Genomic DNA, 20,768 nt, shown 5'->3' with positions numbered 1-20,768 from the left:
CAGGGAATTGAAAATATTTCCATATTGCTGAAGGGTAAGGAAAAAGGAAAATGAGACTGGAAAAAGTGGCATCAATCTGAATGGAAAGGGCTTTGTTTGGACTTTATTCTGGAAGACACGGACCATAACTGAAGGCCTTTAAGCAAGAGAGTGTTGGCATCATTTTTGAAGTTTAGAAAAATACTCTAGAAACAAAACAGAAACAGAATCTGAGGACCGAGACCTGTAGCTAGAGATGACAAGGATCTGAGCAAGGGTCATTGCAGAGACGATGATAAAGAGGATGGGGTGGACCGCTGAGGGGGCCGGAGAGGGGGGTTGATAGGAATTAGTGATCTCTGTGATGGAGAGGACAGCTCTTTTTATCTCAGCGTCATAGATTAAGAAATTAAGATCAGGGGGCTGTGTCTTTTACATTAAGTATCCCAAACCTAACACAGTTCCTGGCAGATACCCAATACATGGTAAATGGATAAATTCCATTGTTTAACCAACACATCCTCAGCGAGGTACTGAGAGGATGAGTCAAATAATGAATCAGTGAGTGAGTTAATAAGTGAAAGTCTGCTTTCTTGGTAAGGTCTGATGGTCTCCCATAGCATTCTGGCTTCTTTTTAAAATTTCTACCACCATCCCCATCACATGGGAGAGCGGAAGTCTCAGTGGAATATTGCAACATCCTCCGAATTGATCCTACAGACTCTATTCCCTTACACTCCCAAAGCCAGACTGGTCTTGAAGTGGGGTCCCCTGATTTTCAGCCCAGGATTTTCCTGACCTCAGGTGGTCCTCTCCCACTCAACTCTTTTCCTCATTTCTCTCTTCCTGATGGAAATAATGATCCTTATTCATCCACCTCAAACAAATGTTGGACAGACTGATTAGTTAATGTGCAGAAATTGCTTTGAGGATGAAAAGTGCCGATTATTATTATTATGTTGTCTAAGAGAAATTCTCTGCCTTTTAAAGGGATCCGCAGAATGGTCACTGACGTTTCATTTGAATGCTCTGCATCTCACATGTGGAATATTTATTTATCAATAGAGAAAAATATCTCCACCTAGAATAGTTCCCTGAAGCTTGTTCATCTGTTTTCACAAGACGTGACCAAATTGCCATTGTGGAATGCAATTGGGGCGACATGGTTAAGATCAACGTCTAAGCTGTTGTCAGCAAGGGGTTTGCCATCTTATCCAGAGGCACTGATGCTTTGCCTTTTGTCAGCTACCTGTCACCTCAAATGCTACTGACATCAACCTAAATCATATACAGGGTCTCAGAGATGTATATATAATTTTTCTCCCTTCCAGAACACTTTGAACTTACAACCTTTCACCTTGGCCAGGAGTGAATAGTGGTTTCTCAGGGACATCATTTTTCTTTTCTTTTTAAAAATTTTATTACATTTTATTTTTATTTATGTTTAAGAGCTATCATGTAGTAATTTAGTTAGATGTAGAGGTGACTATTTACAAATATTGAGATGGTGAAAACAGAAATTGCAAACTTGAGTTTTAAAATTTTTTACCTCTCAAAGATGATAACATTATTTCTATGAACCACTAAATTAATTAGCACTTCAAGGTTATATACTTCTACTATACTTAACTTCTAATGCAGTTCTCATCTTGGTTGCTTATTCTTTAAATTCTCACCAAACCCAAAACCAATTAGATAAGAATCTCTGAGGTGGGACTCAGGCATCAATATTTTTTGAACCTCCCTAGGTTACTACAGTACACTGGTTGAGAACCAGTGTTCTAATTCAGGAGCATCTTTTTTCATTTGTTTCTATTTTGAGGTGATTTTTATGCATATACCTCAGAAAGTCCAGTATTGAATAACAGCAAAAAGAACAACAGAACAACAACAAAAAAACAAGTGAATATTTTGAGTTTCCTTTTTTTTTTTTTTTTAAAGTTTGGGGCTTGATATAAAGTCAGGGAAAGTTTTAAGAAAACTTTAAATTATATTTAAACAACAGGGAAAAAAACCTTTAATTTGAGGTGTGTGAATATAGAATTGATAACTGATGCTGGTGGTTTGATATTCTAAGCTTGATTTGCTGCTACTTTTCTTCAGCAACTTGGGCTTTTAGCATGATTTATGCCTAAACTTTAAGAGTAAAATTTATGAACTGCATTAAGTGCTAAGGAAAAAACATAAAAATCAGTAATTTGAGAGTCCGGAGAAGTAGAATACTGTGTACAAATAAGCTAAATGGAAATAATAGGCTAATAGAGGCATCAGAGAAAAACAAATGGCTTTCTGACATCAAGGAACCGGAGTTTTGGGAAATTCTTTAATTACCATCTAATTGGCTGGATGAGATAATGTTGCTAAAGGTACATGAAATCAAAGAGCTCTCATTTAAAAATGAAACAAGCTTGGGCAGGGAAGCTGTGAAATGTATGGCAGAGTTTCATGAAGGTGGTCAATTGGACCAGAGTAGAATATCAGAGAATCCCCATCTTAGGACTTTGCCGAGCAGGTGGCAGAAGTGAGACTTCAGGACCAGGTATGTGTGCTGCTGGGCCAGGATCTGTCTTCTGAACCTTGTCCCTGTGGCTGCAGATGCATTATCCAGACGGTGGGGTCTGGCTGAGCAAGCCTCTGGAGCCATCTTCCTAAGATAATGAATGTCATGTGTCAGGCTGAAACAGCTCTTATTGGACCTGGTCATCCTGCACCTTTGTTCTTGCCTTTTCCCAAATGTGAGCCACGCTCCTCGTTTTCCCTCTGTTGCATTTCCCAAGATTCCTCTGCCAGCCATGTGGTCCCCTGGGCATATCTATGCAGTTTCCCTCCAGCCTTTTCTCTTTATTGGAGAGCAGTTGCTCTGGACACTCTGACCTCTATTCTCTTTGCTGTCCAAAAGTGCTAATAGAATGAGCAGAGGATGGGGGAGTTAGTCTGTCTGGTGCTGAGCTAGGAGATTCATGCCCACCCTTCTCACAACCCTATGTGATAGATCCCACTTTCCCTTTTGACTGATGAAACTGAGGCTCGGAGAGAATAAGGAGCTTGCCTATGGTCCACAGTAAGTTTTGAAGCTGTAACGTGTATTTTTCCTCTCCATGTTTCTTGATCCTTACACCAATTCCTGCAGCACCTAGATTCCCTGGCATCATGAACATTCACGATCTCAGGAAAGGGTTTTACAGGAATTGGACAGGGTCTCAGAGCATAGAAAAACTTGATGACTCAGGGCAAGGTGAAACCCTTGCGCCAGTCCTCTCAGGCTAGGTAGAGATTCTCTGGGTATATTAGTCAAGGTTGTCCAGAGAAACAGGATAGATAGATAGAGGATAGATAGATGATAGATAGATAGATAGATAGATAGATAGATAGATAGATAGATAGGGATTGGGTGGTGCCCACCCATCCTGGTGAGGCTGATCTTCTTTACTCAGTCTACTGATTCAAATGCTAGTCTCTTTAGGAGACACTCGCAGACACACCCAGAAATAATGCTTCGCTAGCTTTCTGGGCATCCCCTAGCCTAATCAAGTTGACATATAAAATCAACCGTCACAGCTGGGGTGGGGAGAACTGGAGAAGACCGGAAAGTGAGGAGTCGCGGTGGGTGCCTGAGAAAGGAAGGACCTTAAGCCTCATCCTCCAGGTGGGCTGGGGGTGAGGATCAGGGGGAGACAAGAGCCCCTCTAGTTTTGGGGGGGGGCGGGGTCCAAGTGCAGAGCGATCTGTGATCCTCTTTCCAGATAGGCGTGAGACCCCCCAGGAGCATGGCTGTGGTGTGCCTTGGCATCTGGGCCTGGGGCAGCCTCGCTGGATTCCTCGGCAGCAGAGTGACCTCCCGGGCTCAGGAGAGGCACGGGTCCTGCAGGGGAGGACCGGACCGCAAGGAGTCTCCGAGAACATGTAGGATGTTCAGCAGTGACTGTGTAGTGACGCAGCTGAACACCGGACGGGAAGGGGAAGGCTCAGTGGAGGTGCCAGAGGGCAGAGATAACGATCAAGACCAGCCACCAGCTTGCCATGCTGTGACACCACACAATCCCCTTTCCGTCCCCATCAGGTGCCAACGTGGAGGAGCTGTAATTTACTCAGACCACGTTTCTGCCCGCTGGTGGAACAGGAGCTCATTACAGAAATTAAGCTAAATTAGAGCAACTAAAAAGTTCGTTTCCTGTTTGTGGTCTGGTATCTGTACCCTCAAGCAGCATCGAACCCAGGGTTTTCTGGCTCCGAGAACGGGTCATTTCAAGCAGGAAGCAGCATTGACAGATCCAGGGTTTGACATAATCAGAATCAACTGCTATCTCTGAATTATCTAGATGCCTAATATTATTTTTAAAATATTCCACGGTTCAAACTAAGTCAATCCAAGGCTCATTTTCCCCACATCATTTCCATTCAACTTAATTTTTATTTATTTATTAATTTTTGGCCGCAGCGTGGGGCATGTGGGATTTTATTTCCCTGACCAGGGATTGAACCCACGTGTCTGGCAATGGAAGCTCAGAGTCTTAACCACTGGACCGCCAGGGAAGTCCACATTTCCATTCAACTTAATGAGATTTTACTCAGTATTTTATAGAGGCAAATCACCAGGAATCTCTCTTAAAATATTTTTGGTGTGTTATACAAAAAGAGGTACTCTCTATGAGTAAAAAATAATTTTTTTTCCATGAAGACGTGAATAACTTCAAGATAACACATAGTTTCCAATCACACCATACATCAAGGCTTCTCACATAAGAATGATTCATCTATTTGAAGTGAATTTTCACACTTTAGTGTCATTCAATTGTTCTCAAAATTCAGCATAATATTCAAGCACAAGGAAGAGTTCAAAAGGCATTCATAACAGGATTTTATTGGCTTATGCCCCCCTAACCCCCAAGCTGCTGGTGCAACATTTCCAGGATATCCTCAGCCTTCATTTTAAAAAGTTACCTGACTTGCCCAGGGTCCTGCGGATTGCTGGTGGCATTGATCTTAAATGGCATTGATTGGTCCTCTGCCATGGTTTGTGCAACCTCGGAGTAAGGGGAGTGAGGTGGTCTTGTAGGGGTTACAGAGATTCACCTTTTGGGCAATAATGGTTCTTACCAACACGGAAATGAGGACCAGCCACACCGTGGGTTTGCAAAGCTTTTTCCTGGTTGAATTCCTCCGCAGGGGCCGAGCTGTCCTCTGCTCTGGGGTCGTCCCAGGAGAGAGAAGCATCTTCACAATGGTTATTAATGCTCATTAAACTTCATACAGCCCAGGTCTTACTATGATCAGCAGTACTGGCTTCAGCTTTGAATTACAAAAAAAAAAGAAGCAGAAAATGGACCTAAACTTTGCACACATATCCTGAGAAATTGATGTTCTCCAGAATTTAGCCCGGACAAGAGCGGCTCTAATGTACCCAATTCTCCTGCGTGTAGCTGCAAAGGAGACAAAATTCCTCTAGAGGGCACTCACAGCTTCTCCATGAATCGAAAGCTCTCGAAATCGCAGTTTTACAGCACGGGCACAGACTGCAAAACGAGATTAATATAAACAGATGACTGTGGTTGTGCAGATTTTTTTTTTTTTTTTTTGATTAGCAAATAATACCTCTTTGTCTTTTTCAGATCGGCATCGGTGAAAATCATGCACGTGTGGGAATGTAAAATACGGACAATTTCTTTTGGTTTCCTTTGTGAAAGAATACCGAATCCTCACCTCCAAGGGAGTTTGCTGTAGTTCACTGCTGTGTCATATTTATAATTATCAGGAGAGGGAGGGGAATTGAAAGAGTCAACTGCTTAACTCTTCAGCAGCTGAGCTGTCAGCCCTGGGGACACGCGGGGAACTTCAAGTTCTGGCGGAGCTCTGTGGAAATCCTCAGGAATGGCCCTTTGACCTCTCACTTGGCCACCTGAGAAAATCAGCTTTGGTTAGATTAGATGGACCGTAATTGGCTTTTGAGTTGTTGAAGCACATTCTGCGTGCGCATTTCTCCGTGTTTTGAAAGGCGTGTGTTTTCCTTGGATCAGATTAGTGTCGAGGGGAGTCAGTCAGTGCCTGGGCGGGTGGATGGACAAGAATGTTGTTTCCCGAGACCTGCTCTGCCTCTCAGCTTCCCCAGGGACAGGGTGCCTGCTCAGCCCCTCCATCCCCTCTGCCCCCTGCCCTTCAGGGTCAGGGAGAGGGGTGAGTCACTGTGGGTCTGCAGTATAATTTGCAAGGGAAGTTTTGGTCTGGATGGTTTTTAAGGGTTCTTTTCAACCCTTAAGGTCTATGACTCCATGAATTTGCAGACTCTGAAGTGAACATAAAAATGCGTCAGTGTGACTTCAACATTATAAATGGTATGACTATTTTCCTTGCCTCTAGTCATGCCCCTCCCAAAACCATTCTCCATGTTTTTCATGCTTTAGGTCTCAGCTTGGGTGCTTCTTCCTCTAAGAAGCCTTACTGTTGCAGGAAGGGGGACCCCTTCCAGGGTCCAAGAGTGGGCTCTTATCTAACACTCAGAAACGAATTGTCCAAGGAGACACACATACTGACAAAGCAAGAGACTTTATTGGGAAGGGGTACCTGGGCAGAGAGCAGTAGGGTAAGGGAACCCAGGAGAACTGCTCTGCCACGAGGCTCGAAGTCTCAGGTTTTATGGTAATGGGGTTAGTTTCCGGATTGTCTCTGGCCAGTCATCTTGCTTGGCCCGTATTTGGTGTGACTCAGGGTCCTTCCTGGTGGCACGCACATCTCTCAGCCAAAACGGATTCCAGCATGAAGCATTCTGGGAAGTTGGCAGGACATATTATGGGCTGGCATGTCCTTTCTCCTTCTGGTCCCTTCCGAATTCTCCCGGTTAGTTTTCAGTAGCAGCACCATGTTCCTTATCGGGACCTCCTGTCGTGAGACAACTCATGCAAGTGGTTATCATTGTGTCTGGCCAAGGCGGGCAGTTTCGGTCAACCGTTCCCTAACATTACTGACTCTCAAAGACTGGGTTGGATACCCCTTCCTTTGTTACCTTTGCGTTCTGTTCTATCCTTAACCCCGTGGACATAGGGTTTGCCTTCAGAAGCTGAGGATGCCTCGTAGTGCTCTCTGAATATTCAAACCTATCTAGAGCAAAGTTCAGACAGTCTTCTTAGCTACCTCAGAACCAAAGCTCTCTACCCCTGCACTCAGCCTTGACTCGGAGAACTGGACCACTCTTTCCTGTCTCCATGAACACGACTTTGTACTACTCCTCTGCCTTTCTTAGCATGACTTTATTTTTCCAGGAGTCTCCTGTCCAGGCAAATATATTGATTGTTCACCACAGGAACTTCCCCAAAAGGTCTTCCAACTCTTCAGTGGAAAACATCAACACACAGGTAGTGCCCTGAGAGTCTTTGAATCTCTTGCCTCAAAATTCTTGCCTTGCTATTTCCACCAATTCTTGACTGTTGTGTCATGATCCTTACCCAATCCTAACAAGCTCCCTGCTTTGGGAGACCCGCCTCAAAGTTCTAATTCTCAATAAATGATTACCGTGCCTTCCTCCCTCAGAAATACTGCCAAACGGTTGCAAGATGACATTCTCCCTTCGTGTGGAGGTGACAAACTCAGCTTTGTCTTATTGACAGGTTGTGTTAGTAATGTCTGGGGAGCTAGCTTTTGGCAAACCTCTGTAATCGGGAGGGTTGGGCGCTTACCCCTTGAGAAAGGATAACAAGCCCTATTGAGCTTCTGAAAAGCAGTTTGGCTGGATTTGGGTATTTGAGTTCTGAACCTAGAACTCCCAAAGGATGGCTCAGGAAATAATAATCTGGTAAAGCCAAGGGTGCATGGTCTCTGTCACCTTCAGAATCTTGTTCTCTACTTATTCACTAGCTTACTATACCTGTAATTTTTTAAATGTTCCAGTTAGAGATCTTAGTAAGGGGCAAGAATTCATCCACACAGCTTTATTGAAAGTATGGGCTAGGGGAACCTCTTGCAAACCAAGGACAGCCAGCCTTAATGGACCTGGAAACTTATGAAAGAGCCATGCCGGCCATGTGTCACCCACCAGGACCACGTGGTCTTTGGGCTTTGCTTTTCTTGGGGCATGTGTTCCATTCCTTCTCCACTTCCTTGTGGTTCTGGGGCAAGTGCCTGAAGTTGTATCTTGCTAGGATGCTGACATTGGGCCTGACTCTACCTGACGTCTGGGGACCAGTATCTACTGTGGTCTGGCTCTCATCTCCATGTCTTTGGTTCATATTCATGAGAACCTCTGATTAGTCAGTGACCAGCCAGTAGAAGCTGGCTGGAAAGGGATTTGGTCCAACCATATCTTTCAGTGGTTTAGGGTCACCTGACCTTTTACCCTCCCAGCAATGGTTGCAGAAGACAGCAGAGTGTGAAGGTTTTATGACTTGAATAGTCAAATTTGCTGATGTAACAGGGATTCTACTTGTTAGAATATATGAATGTCTTGTTTCCTCTTCACCCCCTTGAACGGGCCTCCCCCGTATTGGGCCAGAAGCACCCTAGCAGGAATCTAAATATAAAGAAGGAACCAGTGTTCAGCTTGACTTTATTTATTTATTTATTTATTTATGGCTGTGTTGGGTCTTCGTTTCTGTGCAAGGGCTTTCTCTAGTCGTGGCAAGCGGGGGCCACTCTTCATCGCGGTGCGCGGGCCTCTCACTATCGCGGCCTCTCTTGTTGCGGAGCACGGTCTCCAGTCGCGCAGGCTCAGTAGTTGTGGCTCACGGGCCTAGTTGCTCCGCGGCATGTGGGATCTTCCCAGGCCAGGGCTCGAACCCGTGTCCCCTGCATTGGCAGGCAGACTCTCAACCACTGCGCCACCAGGGAAGCCCTCAGCTTGACTTTCAAACAAGGTCTTGAATTCCATAAGCAAACAATAGTCTTGAAAGGCAGGCTTTGTTGAGAGAAAAAAGGGATTTGTCAATTACAAAAGCTCCTTTTACATATCAAGTGTAGAACAGGGGATGCATTCGAACTGCTGATCTGAACAGAGAGTTTTATCTTAAACCAAAGACCAGACAACTCAGGATGTGCCACAAGCAAAGTCCTACCAGCCTTGGGGGCCGGAGGGCAGAAGAGGGCTGCGTGAGAGGGGAAGGGAAGAGCTTGAAAGTCCACGCGAGGGTCCTGGCTCCCCTGCGTGGGGGAGGAGCGAGGGGTAATAAAATACAGTCCAGAGGGGAGTGAGCTCCTAGTGTAGCAGCTCGTGTTCCTTGTTTCTCAGGGATAACATGGGAAATTGTCAGCCCCTTAGAGGAGCTCTGTGTTTAGCATGGAGCTGGAGCCTCCCGGAGTCACTCAGGGTGCAGTTAAAAAATGGTTGAGGGGGGGCTTCCCTGGCGGCGCAGTGGTTGAGAATCTGCCTGCCGATGCAGGGGACACGGGTTCGAGCCCTGGTCTGGGAAGATCCCACATGCCGCGGAGCAACTAGGCCCGTGAGCCACAACTACTGAGCCTGCGCGACTGGAGACCGTGCTCCGCAACAAGAGAGGCCGCGATAGTGGGAGGCCCGCGCACCGCGATGAGGAGTGGCCCCCGCTCGCCGCAACTAGAGAAAGCCCTCGCACAGAAACGAAGACCCAACACAGCCATAAATAAATAAATAAATAATTTTAAAAAAAAAATGGTTGAGGGCGGTATCAAGGTGAGAAGCCAGGGAATACGTGCAAGCTGTCTCTAAGTCCTGGGATGCTGGGGGAGAGTGATGAAGAAGAAAGAGGATCAGATTCTAGGATCAGAATGGGCCCGCAGCAGTTGGGGGTCACACCACATGATACTCAAGAGAACCAGATGGAACCCGTTGGCCTCAGTGAAGACCCACAAGGTCCGAGTAGACCAGCCACACCACAGCAGGGGCCAAGAAGGACTGTGGGACCATCATGGGGATATGTGAGCTTCCCCTGGCGCTCAGGGTGGACCTTTGGAGAAAGGATATAGCCCTGAGGGAAAATTCAGTCTTTGAACCAAGTGAACATTCAGGGGAGGACTAAGCTAGAGGAATAGAGGAGAACGAGTTAGGTTGAGAGGGTCTGTTTTAAATGTGAAGGGATTGAGTTATTTTTAATTTGCAAGTTTCTTTTCTACAATCAATAGGAAAGGGGCTCAAGATCACGATATGAACAGTAAAAGAGACAAAACAGCTTATTTTTTTCACTGAGTCATCCTGTAAACTTTGCTTTTATTAGAGTGTTGGGTCTACTAAACCCAAATCCTTCTACCCATCATTATTTAAATATATATAATGGGATAGGCAAGGAGTGTGTACTCTGACTTATTTTTTCAATCGATCTGTTGAACAAGTTCTATGTGCTGCCTGTAGGAGCATAGCATGGAATGAGACAGGTGTCAACTGAAAAAAAAAAGTACAATGTGAGAGCTGTGAGTTCAGTTTTATTTGGGGCTCACTGACCATAGCCCAGGAGACAGCCTCTCAGATAGCTCTGAGGAAATGCTCCAAAGAGATGGCGGGGGGGGGGGCGGGTAGGTCAGTATATATGTGATTTTGGTGAAGGGGGTACATGCAACCATCTCAGTAGAAGTGATAGGGACGGAGTAAAGGGACAAAGTAGGTGATTAAATAGTTAACCCCACTAGGGGATTGTAAGTAGAGAAAAAGTATGGGAGACTCCTGTAAATTAATGATTACTCAAGAAAGCAGGCTTGCTTAACAACAAAACCAAGCAACAGAAGCATGAGACATGCCCCCAAAACAATAAAACAATGGTGGAATGAGACCCACATCCTGCCCAGTGAGGTCAGTAAGTTAATAATTCCTAGGACATGCTCTTCTGTGCACACTATAAACAAAAACATAGAGAAAAGATGACATTATACTGAAACCTGAGATGATTTACCATATTTTAGTGTATATTACCACCCTTCTGCTGATTTGAATAGCCATGACAGTCCTAGTTTGACCCTATAGGGACAAGAAAACTCCCCTGCCTGACGACGGAGGCGTCGACATATACACACTACTATATATAAAATAGATAACTAATAAGGACCTACTGTATAGCACAGGGAGCTCTACTCAATATTCTGTAATGACCTATATGGGAAAAGGAGGAACTGATAATGGAAGCTTGATGTCTACTCAAGAACAAGGAAGAAGGTGGTCTTCTCTCCCTCCCCACTTTTCCTTTGATTATAAAACTATAGCCCACTAAGTTCTTGGGGTGGCACTCCCTTGCCCACCTATTTGTATCTCTCGCAAGCATCCTATACTAGTAAACTCTTTCCTTACCTGTCACTCTGCCTCTCTCTGAATTCTTGCTGCACCGAGACAGAAGAACCTGTGCTTTACTAAGTCCTGAGACGCGTTCTGCAATTTCAGAAGGCTACTGCTAGTCACAAGGAACAGATGTCTCTGTTAATGATTTTAACGCTTTTCTAGGTATAAGAATATGCAAGAATTTGGGCTCATAAAATTTTCTCCTGAAAATATCTAACTATCTGAAGGCCTGTTCTGCCAGTTTTTCCCCAGAGCACAGAGGGCCTCATTCCTGATCTTCCCCTTGAACTCCTTTCAGGGTGCATTTAAGATCGGTGGCTGCAGTGGCTAACGACTTCATGCTTGTAGAACCAGATGGCGAGTGACATTCTTTAGTTGGCACAGGGATAGTCCTTTCCCTGAGTAACTGGTTTGGAATAGAGGGCGGGGCAGGTCATTCTTCCATCTGGGTGAAGATTTGTCATTGTTCTTTGCACACTGTGGCCACTTGGAGGTATTTTCTGACCACACTATATTAGTACAATTTATATATTGGGCAATGTGGGAAGGCAGAGTTAAAACTCCAGTTTAAAATTCATTCCCACACGACTTTGTTGGAATTCATGCTTTCTGAATCATTCCAACATGTATTTGTTGATTGATCATTATTTACCCAGCAAATATTTGTTCTGCTCCACTTTATAGGTGCTCAGTTGCCAGAGATACAGAGGTAGATGAGGCCCTTTCCACCTTCAGTTTTTGACTGTCTATTTGGGGACATGAATAAATCAATAAACATGGAAATGGGAATGCAGCTACCTCTGCCTGAGTTGTGTGGTGGGGAGAAGACAGGTCTGCCATTTATGTTGTACAGGATGTGCACTGCACAAGTGTGCCAAGCCAGGGGGACAGAAATTCAGTCTGAGGACCCTGGTACGGGGCTGCATACACCCAGCTAAAGGTTGTATTTTTATGCAAACAAGGTGCTGTGTACACCCAGAGGAAGTAACTCCTTTCTAATTTGCACAATCATGATTTCCACGCAATTCTGTGAGAAGAAAGGACGTTTGAACTGAGTTTAAAAGATTGAATAGAGTCACAGATGTAGAAAACAAACTTATGGTTACCAAGGGGGAAGGGGCGGGGGAGGGATAAAGTGGGAGATTGGGATTGACATATACACACTACTATATATAAAATAGATAACTAATAAGGACCTACTGTATAGCACAGGGAGCTCTACTCAATATTCTGTAATGACCTATATGGGAAAAGAATCTGAAAAAGAGTAGATATATGTATAACTGTTTCACTTTGCTGTACACCTGAAACTAACACAACATTGTAAATCAACTATATTCCAATAAAGAAAATTTACCTTGAAAAAAAAAGATTGGATAGAAATTGGCCAAAAGACAGAAGTGCAGAAGACTTTTCCAGGCAGAGGGAGCAGTGAGTGCAGATGTAGTGGGGATGGAGAGAAGACAGTGTATTGGAGGAACAACAAACAGTTGGGAGAATTCTGGGATGCTAGACCACAGGATGGACAGAGGCCGCTCACGAGGGGGTGGGTGTGCTGAGGAGTTTGGCATTTGTCCTGCAGCTTTGGGGGCCTTTGGAGGATTTTAAATATCACCCCCAAATCAATATATTCAGTGTGGCTTAATGCTTCCTCTCCAGGCAGCCCCTCTCTCCCACCGGCTTCTCTGTTTCTCTGACCTCTCCATTTCTTCCCTGCCTTGGCCACATGCTTTGGAATTTAATTACAGTCTGCCTTGTTCACCATCTATCCGCTTCCTGTGAAATCTTCCTCTCCTTTTATCTCTCACCAGATGGAAAGCTTTGTGACTGTGAGGGCTGTGCCTTGTACTCCTAAAGAAACCTCTCTTTTAGCAGAATGTCTCCAAGTACGCTATATGTCCCATCGGTGGTAAGTGCAGCGAGTTTAAGGAGGACGCTAACAAATATTTTTCTCTTAATATATTTGTTTTATGGTATAATGTTTTACAAATATTTTTATTTTAATGTCTAATAAGAAAAAAATACCACAGGCACTCCAAATCCGTGATTTCACTGATGTGTCTATTTAGAATGAGGCTGAAACAAAGTTGAAGTTAAAGAATTAGTTGAGGGCTTCCATGGTGGTGCAGTGGTTGGCAGTCTGCCTGCTAGTGCGGGGGACATGGGTTCGAGCCCTGGTCTGGGAAGATCCCACATGCCGCGGAGCAACTGGGCCCGTGAGCCACAACTACTGAGCCTGCGCGTCTGGAGCCTGTGCCCCGCAACGGGAGGGGCCGCAATAGTGAAACCCCGCGCACCGCGATGAAGAGTGGCCCCCGCTCGCCGCAACTAGAGAAAGCCCTCGCACAGAAACGAAGACCCAACACAGCCAAAAATAAATAAATAAATAAATAAAGTAGCTATTAAAAAAAAAAAAAGAATTAGTTGATTTAAAGAAAAAAAAATACTGATGACTCAGACATAGGAAAAATTGTAAAAGTGGTGTGCAAATGATATTTGAGATCCAGCTCAGCGTTGTACCTGCCAAACAGCTGTTGGAAAATTGACTTGATGTTAGTTTAGTACTGCATATTCAGGATATGTGCGCCTGAAAGGTAACAGTCAGTATAAGAACTTGGAAAGAAGGAAGGAGAGGGGGAAAGAGAGAAGGAGGAACAGGATGGGAGAGAACGAGGGCTAGCGGTGGGCCTCATGGCCTGGAGGAGCTTTGGGTCCCACTGCTAGGCTCAGGGCTAGTGAGAGGGGCTCAGAGTCCTGGGGGTTCAGGGGGCCCCAGGTGGCCAGGAAGAGGTGGCGTTTCATTCCTCACGGGTGAGAAGGTTACCCAGGGCAGGGGCCAGAACTGTGCTTGTCTTCCCCTCGTGCAGCTCTGCTTTGCTGTCTCTTCCACCCTCAGAGGCGATGCTGTTCCCCCTCCTCCCCAAACCGCCCCCTGACACACACCCCCTCCTTCCCAACGTCTCAGGGTGTAAAGGAGCTGACCCTCCGAGTCTGACCCCACCCGAAACCAAATTATGATCATTTCAACAGGTTTCCTCTATTTTTAAGTTTTTAATGTCTGATCACCTAATCGAACACGCTCTCTTTGGTGAAAGTAACTTCGGGTAATAGCTCAGAGGTGGGAGAGAGTGTGGGTTTCAGGAGCGGGCCTCACCCTTGGCTTTGAAATTATAGTCCATGTAAGATGACGACGGGGTAAATGCGCTTTGGTAGGTCTAGGATGCCCAGCTACGGTGTCACGCCAGCCCTCCGATCCTCTCCCTTGGTTTCCGTGTCCACAAATGGAGGGGCTCCTAAACCCATTTTCACAAACCTCTTGTACCAGTCAGGATCAACAGGGGACACATGGCGCACTCAGAAGGTCTAGTTAAGGAGGGTTTAGTGAAGGGGCTACTTACTGAGGCTCCTTAAGGGAACCCACATGGATGGTGACACTCCCCAGAACTGGCACCGGTGGGACCCATTACCGTCCCCAGGCTTGAAGAAGCTGGGGTGGGATGGTGTTACTGAGCCCATGATACAGGAACTGTGGCCATAATGGAATGCAGCCACTGCCAAAACTCTGGCTGGGCAGGGAGGAAGCAGAGGGCTAGATAATTCTATTGCTTTTTCTTCCCATCCTTTGGGCAAACCCAACTGGAAGCCAGAGACCGGGGAGGCTGGGTGACACTTCCATACAGGTCAACCTCCCGGGGCCCAGAGATGGTGAGGGGAAGAGTGGGGTGGGGAACGGATCTGATGGCAGAGAGAATAGCTGGCATCCCCCGGCCTGACTGGTTCTTAGAGACTCCCAGCGCCACCCACAGCTTGGAAATCATGATGCTCTGCAGAAAGTCAGATTTGCAGGATTGGGGGGTGGGAGGGGGGGAAGGAAGAAAGGAAATAGAGGACACGTTTATATTTTCTGCCTTACAGAGCTCAGTGATTTTTTTGCACCTTTTGTTTATCTCACAACAACTTTGTAAAGTACATATTACAGAAGTTGATAAGTATTTCTTGCTCAAATCTTATGTACTAGAATCAGGCCTTGATTTGACCTTCTGTCTCTAAACTCTTCTCTTTGCTTTGGGCGAGTGTCTTTCAAGCTGTGGGTCTCAAGGCATTGGTGAGCCTTAAACCCATTCAGTGGGTTATGACCAGCACTGGAAAAATCATGAAATAGGATGGAAGAGAATAGATTAGAAGATTTCAGAGTTTATTACCTGCAATAGGGGTAGATATTGTTTCTTGAAACTCATTTCAGCTGTGTACACACACACACACACACACACACACACACACACACCCCCTTATATGCTTATGTGTACTAGGTTGTGCTATTACATATGTTTCTTCCTGAGGTGTCTGTTTGAAGAAGTCTGAAAACACTGCACTGGACCATCCTACCACTCTTCCCACTCTGTGATAAGTTTGTTTTTTATTTTATTCACTTGTTAATTCATTCCCATTTATTAAACACCTTTTATGTGCCAGATTCTGAACTCACTATCACCCTCAGGTGCTCATCTCTTTCGGTGCAAATTCCGTCTCCATTCTCTTCTTACTCTTCCTTCTTCACTACTTTTACTTCCTTGAACAATCCACAGTCTTTCTTCTTAGGGGTCTTTGCCAAACTTCACTCATCCTTCTCTCCTCTCTCTTTGAGGGAAAGAGTCCTGCCTCTGTCCTCAAAGACTGGCTTTGGTTCTTGAAGCAATTTTAAAAGAAGGCTACAAATTCTTTGATACTTGCTCTATAGAAGGGATGAGACAATGTCACCTCCCCTTGAGTCTGGGTGCGCTGATGACTGATTCAGCCAATAGAGCAAGTGACTTCTAAAGCTAGGTCATAAAAGGTGATGTAACTTCCACCTTATTTGCTGGAAACACTCACTTTTGGAGCCCTGAGCTGCCATGTGAGAAATCCAAGTATCCAAGACCACCATGCTGGAGAGGTAACATGTGAGTGCTTCAGTGGACAGTTTCAGCTGGACCCAGCCTTCTGGCCATCTTTGCCAAGGTGCCAGGCATGTGACTGGACTGTCTTGTATACCCTCCAGAACAGCCCACCCACCAAATGTATACCAGTGAGTGGCCTCCATTGATGCCATGATTAACAGAATCACGCAACTGAGTGCATTTGTGACCACAAAACCATGAGCTATAATAAAACAGTGGTTGTTTTAATGCACTATGTTTTGGGGTGGTTTGTTATGTAGCAGTAGATAACTGCAACAATTCTCTCTCTCTATGCTTCCACAGCCTTCTGTCTTGTCCCCGCTGTAGAGCTTACCGTACTGTAGCTTAATTTCCTAGTAGATACCTGTCTGTCTTTCCTAGTAGAAAATATGAGGCCAGAAATGTTTTGCTATTATATTTCTTTTTTTTTAAACTATAAATTTTATTTACTTATTTTAACATCTTTATTGGAGTATAATTCCTTTACAATGTGTGTTAGTTTCTGCTTTATAACAAAGTGAATCAGCTGTACATACACATATATCCCCATATGTCCTCCCTCTTGCGTCTCCCTCCCACCCTCCCTATCCCACCCCTCTAGGTGGTCACAAAGCACCAAGCTGATCTCCCGGTGCTATGCGGCTGCTTCCCACTAGCTAGCTATTTTACATTTGGTAGTGTATATATGTCCATGCCACTTTGCTATTATATTTCTAATATCTAGCATCATTCTGCAAAAATATGGACTTAATAATTATTTTTAAAATTTAGGACGAGTTGAATTAAATAGAATGGACCAGTGCTGATTATAGGGAGGGTGTCCATATATTCATGTTTGCCTGGAACCTATTGATATCTTGTAAATATTAATAAAGTCGTCTTTCACTCTCAAACTTAAAGTATAAATTATAGGGCGCCCTAATTAGAGGGATCTTTATAGGATCAGGGCAGGATCCCAAGCAGTACCTATTGGATTTATTAGAGTTTGGATCTGGCTCTAGTTGGATAAGAATGTTGGATTTTTAGGTGAAAAACTTTGAAGAGTGATTTATTACTCCTGTTGCCGTTATATTTTGATTATGTGCTCTATGATTAGATGTTGAAAATACTAATGCATATTAATATGTGATTGATTTGATTACGCATCCTAATTACACTTTGATCACTTTTGATAAATATATTGATTCATATTTTATTTACTTCACAGAATTCTTTGTATAACCCTGCTTTGATAATATCTGATTACATCTTAATATTTGATTGCTTTGAGTAGCTCTTGTTTTAACCATTGGGACGTTAGCTCATATTAGCTATGATATATCTGACTAGTGGTTATGAGCATAGATTTTGCAGTAAAAGATGCCTGGGTGTGATATTCCCTGCTACTTACCACTGTGTGACATTTGGTAAGTCACTTAACCTCTCTGGCCTCATCTGTGAAGTGGAGATAATAATAAAATTTACTCATAAGTGGATTAAATAAGAAAATATATATTAATAGGGTAAACTGGCTGGGCCCTGACATTCTAGATAATTCCAGTGTGTAAGTGATATTCCCTACTTCCATCCAAGTATCTATTGGTGTGAGCTGGTATGCACTGAAGCTTTTGTTGTTCATGTTGCTCAATGAGGGGGCTCAGAGAGAGAGGAGGGGTCGTTTAGGGTAGGGTGCTGGTGAGGGGAAGAAGGGAAAGGAGAAGAATGAAGAGGTTGGTGGCATGGACACCATCTTCCCATTCGGGCCACAAGGTACAGGTGTTCTCTGTAAAGCGGGCCTGGCTAAAGGGGCAGGTAAGGTGGAAATCCATGCCCCGACACAGGGCTGTGGCAGTTTTGGGGAGGGTGTCTTGTCTAATTCACACAGAGGGGCCCTGACAGCTGCTCAGGGGAGCCGTATGAGAGAGGGCCTTGTGCTCACCGGCTTGAAATCCAGTAGAAAGAGAAAGCAAATGGCTGAAGGACATGAGTAAGTGAAAGATCGTGCAACTCTAGGCACAAGGGGGGCTGTTTTAAGGCCCCCATCCTACCCCCCTTCCGCTGTGGCATTCTGCCCTGGCTCCCGGGGTCCCTGATGGAAGAGGGCTGTGCCTGGAGATCAGCATTCTCAGGAAGTTCCGAGACCTGGTGGGGGGGATGTGTGTTGGGGGCGGGGCATGGAGTGAGTGAGTGTGTGGGGTGGAGGCCGTGCGTTCAGCTACTGTAACAGCTGCACATCACAGGCTCCCTCACTCTGCCAACACTTTACACACATGCTCACGTTTAGTGGTCACAGCAAGCCTGTGACGACAACCACTGGCACTTTTTTTTTTTTTTTTGAATCTCAAAAACTTTATTTATGTAGAGGGAAAAAAAGCCAAACACAAAAGCATACATGCTGGAGGATTTCGTTTCTATGAAACTCTTTTACAGTTTTTTTTTTTTGTCTTTTATTTTATTTTATTTATTTATTTATTATTTATGGCTGTGTTGGGTCTTCGTTTCTGTGCGAGGGCTTTCTCTAGTTGCGGCGAGCGGGGGCCACTCTTCATCGCGGTGCGCGGGCCTCTCACTATCGCGGCCTCTCTTGTTGCGGAGCACAGGCTCCAGACGCGCAGGCTCAGTAGCTGTGGCTCACGGGCCCAGTTGCTCCGCGGCATGTGGGATCCTCCCAGACCAGGGCTCGAACCCGTGTCTCCTGCATTAGCAGGCAGATTCTCAACCACGGCGCCACCAGGGAAGCCCTGAAACTCTTTTAAACTGCAAAACAAAGATATGGTGAAATAAACCAGAATAATGGTTGCTTCTGCAGTGGAAGGAGGATGTTGACTGGACAGGGTCATGACAGAACTTTCTGGAGTGGTGTTAATATTCTGTACCTTAACCTGGTGATGGTTACATGGGTGTACACATTTGTCAGAACTCATCAAGCTATACTGTTAAGATCTGTGTGTTTTACCCTATGGGACCACTGGCACTTTTATCATCTGTGTTTTGCAGGTGGGAAAGAGAGGCAAAGAGGGATGAAACAACTTTCTCCAGTGCCATAGAAAGTAACTGGCAGGGCCAGTACAGAACTCTCCTGCTTTTTGAAAGTGTGCTTTAAGCCAGGGGTCCCCAAGCCCCAGGCCACAGACCGTTGGTGGGCTGCAGCCTGTTAGGAATGGGGCAGCACAGCAGGAGGCGAGCGACGGGGCGAGTGAGCAAAGGTGCATCTGCTGCTCCCCATCGCTCTCCATCCCTCCCCACCGCTCCCCACCGCTCCCCACCGCTCCCCACCGCTCCCCACCTCTCGCCACTGCTCCCCACCGCTCCCCACCTCTCCCCACCTCTCCCCACCGCTCCCCACCTCTCCCCACCGCTCCCCACCGCTCCCCACCGCTCCCCACCTCTCCCCACCGCTCCCCACCGCTCCCCACCGCTCCCCACCGCCCCCCACCGCCCCCCACCGCTCCCCACCGCTCCCCATGGCTCGCATCACCGCCTGACCCATCCTCCCCGCCCCCCCACCCCCCTCCCTGGTCCGTGGAAAAATTGTCTTCCACAAAACCGGCCCCTGGTGCCAGACACGTTGGGGAGCGCTGCTCTACACCACTTTGCTTTCGCCAAAAACCTACATTAGTACATTAGTTAGTTTTCACTAACTGAAAGAAATCTGAAGAGGATTTTCATTTATAAGAAAAAAGGCAAACAGTGAAAATAGCATTCAGCGCTTACTTTGCACTGAGCAGTTACAGAGACAGCATGCACCCCCAGCACCCCCAGCACCGCCAGCACCGCCAGCCCCCTTCTCCGGGGAACTACGCTCAGCATCTCAGCATCTAACCACCACAGCTTTGGACTGTGTCTGTGAGCAACTGTGCTTTATCTTGATTGATTTTGTGCATCCATTAGCAAGACGTGTCCTAAGGTAATTGCTTCTTCGCTTTACACCATTTCAGCTTAAGAAAGAATTCATAGGAATGCTCTGCTTTCGGAGAGCAGGGGAAACCTGTATCTGAATCCAGGCCATCAGATGCCAGAGCCACTGCTCTTAGCCCTTACCCCAAATTGCCTCCTCATCAGGGAAACTGGCTCAGTTCCTGAGCACGGGTGAGGGTCCCACCCCTATCCTTGGGGAGCCCTGGAGTGGGGAGGAGCTAAATTCCTGCATGAGCCGGTGATCAGGAAAATCGCTGAAATCTGGGCATCCGTGTTAATGTGACCCCATCTCTTCCCTCAGCCTAGGGACCCTCTGTGTGTTGGGATTTACTGTACATTTGCCTGGGACCTGGCTCACACTTACAACTCAAGAGAAGGGTCTCTTTTCAGTGTTATGGATGATTGGTGAGAACATGGAAACCCTCTTAACTAAACCAGTGCCCTCTGTGGCCTCTCATTGAGCCTGTCCTCTCCTGTGACCTGGTTTGAGCTCCACAAGGCACCGGAAGGAGACCAGCGCGTGGGTAATTGTCCCCTGGCATCAGGCCATCAGAGAAGGCTGTTGACTGCCTATCAGCTGGGGTCTCTGGCTGCCTTCCAGAAGATCCCAAGGCCCTGGGAACATGTAAAGCAATGACCAGATACTGCCCATGTGCGTGGAGCCCCAGAACCACCATCCTGAGCCTTAAAGGACAGTTTTACAGAATCCCATATGAATAACCACAAATTAGCAA

Source organism: Balaenoptera acutorostrata, chromosome 5 (genome assembly GCF_949987535.1).
Source record: "Balaenoptera acutorostrata chromosome 5, mBalAcu1.1, whole genome shotgun sequence".
Taxonomy (NCBI): Eukaryota; Metazoa; Chordata; class Mammalia; order Artiodactyla; family Balaenopteridae; genus Balaenoptera; species Balaenoptera acutorostrata.
This window is presented reverse-complemented; position numbering follows the sequence as displayed.